The sequence below is a fragment of the Rutidosis leptorrhynchoides genome, chromosome 5 (genome assembly GCF_046630445.1).
Source record: "Rutidosis leptorrhynchoides isolate AG116_Rl617_1_P2 chromosome 5, CSIRO_AGI_Rlap_v1, whole genome shotgun sequence".
Lineage (NCBI taxonomy): Eukaryota > Viridiplantae > Streptophyta > Magnoliopsida > Asterales > Asteraceae > Rutidosis > Rutidosis leptorrhynchoides.
The window spans coordinates 407,446,730-407,453,098 of record NC_092337.1 but is presented as its reverse complement, the minus strand read 5'-3'; positions in this window follow the sequence as shown (position 1 = coordinate 407,453,098).

The following is a 6,369-nucleotide window of genomic DNA, read 5'->3' as shown; positions in this document are numbered from 1 at the left end:
CATAAGTTACGATGTGTTTACTTTGACGCATATATTGCGGGGAACCCAAATGCTATTTTACGCAACGGGTTAAGAAATTATTTTGACTCAATATATCCGAATATTGGACTTCGTGATTTAGAAAAAGCGGCTAACATGCAACATAAAGAAGCATGTTATGCTTACGGATTAGTAATGTTCGCTTCTCACCAAAGTGAGAACAAGAACATCGGGCTACAACTATTAAACAAAACGTTTCCACAAGTGACGGAGTCGGTAATTGGGGTAAGAAATGAGGTTTTTAGATTATTACGGGACTGTTGGACATTACGTAACCCTCGTCCCTTTGATGACGTTACAACACGCTGTCTTATCAACGGCCATAACGGTTATGTTGCACAAGACCAAGGATGGGAAGTAGTCCTAGTAAAACCAGAATGCATGACTTGTTTCTGGACGTATGAATTACGTGTCTTTATTGCCTTTGCTGAACGACTTGTGTACTAGGTAGAATTGTCTTCACAACTATCTTGTATCAAAGTTATTGTGTGCTATATTCCATGCTTTATGTAAAATAAGCGGTATTGTAAGTTTGTAAAATATTGTATAAAAGTTTGAACGCGAAATATTATTATAATCAGTTTTTCATATAGAATTGTAGTAGTTGAATTGTATATTAGCTACTAAGTATGAACTTAACGGGTAGGTACTACCCGAATTTAAACTTATAAAACGCTAATATGAAGAAAAAGCTTTTATAAATGAGTTCATATTATGCTACGAAATACTATTAACTACTCTTAATATTCTGTATGATTAACTTGTTCCATTTAACTATTTTGAAGGAAATGGCACCGACTACTCGACACACCGTGAATATGAATGAAGAGGAATTCCGTACTTTTCTAGCTTCAAACATAGCCGCAGTACAGGCTGCGCTACATACCAACAATAACCTTGGATCTAGCAGTACAGGAAATCGTGTAGGATGCACCTACAAAGAATTCACTGCCTGCAAACCTTTGGAATTTGATGGAACCGAAGGATCGATCGGATTGAAACGGTGGACCGAGAAGGTTGAATCGGTGTTTGCCATAAGTAAGTGTACTGAAGAGGACAAAGTGAAGTACGCTACGCATACCTTCACAGGTTCTGCGTTAACATGGTGGAATACCTATCTAGAGCAAGTGGGACAAGATGATGCGTACGCACTACCGTGGTCAGCATTCAAGCACTTGATGAACGAGAAGTACCGTCCCAGAACCGAGGTCAATAAGCTCAAGACAGAACTTAGAGGGTTACGAACCCAAGGATTTGATATTACCACGTACGAAAGACGATTCACAGAATTGTGCCTATTGTGTCCGGGAGCATTCGAAGATGAGGAAGAGAAGATCGACGCGTTTGTGAAAGGATTACCGGAAAGAATCCAAGAAGATATAAGTTCACACGAGCCCGCCTCCATACAACAGGCATGTAGAATGGCTCACAAACTAGTGAACCAGATTGAAGAAAGAATTAAAGAACAGACTGCTGAAGAGGCCAATGTGAAGCAAGTCAAAAGAAAGTGGGAGGAAAACGGTGATAAGAATCACCAATACAACAACAACAGCAATTACAACAATAATCGCAACAATTATCCCAACAATCGCAACATCAATCGCAACTACAACAAACAGCCCAACAACAACAACAACAACAACAACAACAACAACAACAGCAACTACAACAATCATCCCAACAACAATAATAACCGCAACAACAACAACAATCAGAAGCAACTATGCCAAAGGTGTGAAAAGAATCACTCGGGGTTCTGCACCAAATTTTGCAACAAGTGTAAAAGAAATGGTCATAGCGCGGCGAAGTGTGAGGTCTACGGACTAGGGGTTAATAGAACGAAAGGAACAAATGGTGTCGGAACGAGTAATGGCGGAGCAAGTAGTGTCGGAGCAAGTTATGCCAATGTAGTTTGTTATAAATGTGGAAAACCAGGCCACATTATTAGAAATTGCCCGAACCAGGAGAACACGAATGGACAAGGCCGTGGAAGAGTTTTCAATATTAATGCGGTAGAGGCACAGGAAGACCCGGAGCTTGTTACGGGTACGTTTCTTATTGACAATAAATCTGCTTACGTTTTATTTGATTCGGGTGCGGATAGAAGCTATATGAGTAGAGATTTTTGTGCTAAATTAAGTTGTCCATTGACGCCTTTGGATAGTAAATTTTTACTCGAATTAGCAAATGGTAAATTAATTTCAGCAGATAATATATGTCGGAATCGAGAAATTAAACTGGTTAGCGAAACTTTTAAGATTGATTTGATACCAGTAGAGTTAGGGAGTTTTGATGTGATAATCGGTATGGACTGGTTGAAAGAAGTGAAAGCGGAGATCGTTTGTTACAAAAATGCAATTCGCATTATACGAGAAAAAGGAAAACCCTTAATGGTGTACGGAGAAAAGGGCAACACGAAGCTACATCTTATTAGTAATTTGAAGGCACAAAAACTAATAAGAAAAGGTTGCTATGCTGTTCTAGCACACGTCGAGAAAGTACAAACTGAAGAAAATAGCATCAATGATGTTCCCATTGCAAAAGAATTTCCCGATGTATTTCCGAAAGAATTACCGGGATTACCCTGAAATGTCCCGTTCTTATTGATTAAAAACGTTCCATATTAATTGATTTCGTTGCGAGGTTTTGACCTCTATATGAGACGTTTTTCAAAGACTGCATTCATTTTAAAACAAACCATAACCTTTATTTCATCAATAAAGGTTTAAAAAGCTTTACGTAGATTATCAAATAATGATAATCTAAAATATCCTGTTTACACACGACCATTACATAATGGTTTACAATACAAATATGTTACAACAAAATAAGTTTCTTGAATGCAGTTTTTACACAATATCATACAAGCATGGACTCCAAATCTCGTCCTTATTTAAGTATGCGACAGCGGAAGCTCTTAATAATCACCTGAGAATAAACATGCTTAAAACGTCAACAAAAATGTTGGTGAGTTATAGGTTTAACCTATATATATCAAATCATAATAATAGACCACAAGATTTCATATTTCAATACACATCCCATACATAGAGATAAAAAATCATTCATATGGTGAACACCTGGTAACCGACATTAACAAGATGCATATATAAGAATATCCCCATCATTCCGGGACACCCTTCGGATATGATATAAATTTCGAAGTACTAAAGCATCCGGTACTTTGGATGGGGTTTGTTAAGCCCAATAGATCTATCTTTAGGATTCGCGTCAATTAGGGTGTCTGTTCCCTAATTCTTAGATTACCAGACTTAATAACAAGGGGCATATTCGATTTCGATAATTCAACCATAGAATGTAGTTTCACGTACTTGTGTCTATTTTGTAAATCATTTATAAAACCTGCATGTATTCTCATCCCAAAAATATTAGATTTTAAAAGTGGGACTATAACTCACTTTCACAGATTTTTACTTCGTCGGGAAGTAAGACTTGGCCACTGGTTGATTCACGAACCTATAACAATATATACATATATATCAAAGTATGTTCAAAATATATTTACAACACTTTTAATATATTTTGATGTTTTAAGTTTATTAAGTCAGCTGTCCTCGTTAGTAACCTACAACTAGTTGTCCACAGTTAGATGTACAGAAATAAATCGATAAATATTATCTTGAATCAATCCACGACCCAGTGTATACGTATCTCAGTATTGATCACAACTCAAACTATATATATTTTGGAATCAACCTCAACCCTGTATAGCTAACTCCAACATTCACATATAGAGTGTCTATGGTTGTTCCGAAATATATATAGATGTGTCGACATGATAGGTCGAAACATTGTATACGTGTCTATGGTATCTCAAGATTACATAATATACAATACAAGTTGATTAAGTTATGGTTGGAATAGATTTGTTACCAATTTTCACGTAGCTAAAATGAGAAAAATTATCCAATCTTGTTTTACCCATAACTTCTTCATTTTAAATCCGTTTTGAGTGAATCAAATTGCTATGGTTTCATATTGAACTCTATTTTATGAATCTAAACAGAAAAGTATAGGTTTATAGTCGGAAAAATAAGTTACAAGTCGTTTTTGTAAATTTAGTCATTTCAGTCGAAAGAACGACGTCTAGATGACCATTTTAGAAAACATACTTCCACTTTGAGTTTAACCATAATTTTTGGATATAGTTTCATGTTCATAATAAAAATCATTTTCCCAGAATAACAACTTTTAAATCAAAGTTTATCATAGTTTTTAATTAACTAATCCAAAACAGCCCGCGGTGTTACTACGACGGCGTAAATCCGGTTTTACGGTGTTTTTCGTGTTTCCAGGTTTTAAATCATTAAGTTAGCATATCATATAGATATAGAACATGTGTTTAGTTGATTTTAAAAGTCAAGTTAGAAGGATTAACTTTTATTTGCGAACAAGTTTAGAATTAACTAAACTATGTTCTAGTGATTACAAGTTTAAACCTTCGAATAAGATAGCTTTATATGTATGAATCGAATGATGTTATGAACATCATTACTACCTTAAGTTCCTTGGATAAACCTACTGGAAAAGAGAAAAGTGGATCTAGCTTCAATGGATCCTTGGATGGCTCGAAGTTCTTGAAGCAGAATCATGACACGAAAACAAGTTCAAGTAAGATCATCACTTGAAATAAGATTGTTATAGTTATAGAAATTGAACCAAGGTTTGAATATGATTATTACCTTGTATTAGAATGATAACCTACTGTAAGAAACAAAGATTTCTTGAGGTTGGATGATCACCTTACAAGATTGGAAGTGAGCTAGCAAACTTGAAAGTATTCTTGATTTTATGAAACTAGAACTTTTGGAATTTATGAAGAACACTTAGAACTTGAAGATAGAACTTGAGAGAGATCAATTAGATGAAGAAAATTGAAGAATGAAAGTGTTTGTAGGTGTTTTTGGTCGTTGGTGTATGGATTAGATATAAAGGATATGTAATTTTGTTTTCATTTAAATAAGTCATGAATGATTACTCATATTTTTGTAATTTTATGAGATATTTCATGCTAGTTGCCAAATGATGGTTCCCACATGTGTTAGGTGACTCACATGGGCTGCTAAGAGCTGATCATTGGAGTGTATATACCAATAGTACATACATATAAAAGCTGTGTATTGTACGAGTACGAATACGGGTGCATACGAGTAGAATTGTTGATGAAACTGAACGAGGATGTAATTGTAAGCATTTTTGTTAAGTAGAAGTATTTTGATAAGTGTATTGAAGTCTTTCAAAAGTGTATAAATACATATTAAAACACTACATGTATATACATTTTAACTGAGTCGTTAAGTCATCGTTAGTCGTTACATGTAAGTGTTGTTTTTAAACCTTTAGGTTAACGGTCTTGTTAAATGTTGTTAACCCAATGTTTATAATATCAAATGAGATTTTAAATTATTATATTATCATGATATTATCATGTATGAATATCTCTTAATATGATATATATACATTAAATGTCTTTACAACGATAATCGTTACATATATGTCTCGTTTAAAAATCATTAAGTTAGTAGTCTTGTTTTTACATATGTAGTTCATTGTTAATATACTTAATGATATGTTTACTTATCATAGTATCATGTTAACTATATATATATCCATATATATGTCATCATATAGTTTTTACAAGTTTTAACGTTCGTGAATCACCGGTCAACTTGGGTGGTCAATTGTTTATATGAAACATATTTCAATTAATCAAGTCTTAACAAGTTTGATTGCTTAACATGTTGGAAACATTTAATCATGTAAATATCAATCTCAATTAATATATATAAACATGGAAAAGTTCGGGTCACTACAGTACCTACCCGTTAAATAAATTTCGTCCCGAAATTTTAAGCTGTTGAAGGTGTTGACGAATCTTCTGGAAATAGATGCGGGTATTTCTTCTTCATCTGATCTTCACGCTCCCAGGTGAACTCGGGTCCTCTACGAGCATTCCATCGAACCTTAACAATTGGTATCTTGTTTTGCTTAAGTCTTTTAACCTCACGATCCATTATTTCGACGGGTTCTTCGATGAATTGAAGTTTTTCGTTGATTTGGATTTCATCTAACGGAATAGTGAGATCTTCTTTAGCAAAACATTTCTTCAAATTCGAGACGTGGAAAGTGTTATGTACAGCCGCGAGTTGTTGAGGTAACTCAAGTCTGTAAGCTACTGGTCCGACACGATCAATAATCTTGAATGGTCCAATATACCTTGGATTTAATTTCCCTCGTTTACCAAATCGAACAACGCCTTTCCAAGGTGCAACTTTAAGCATGACCATCTCTCCAATTTCAAATTCTATA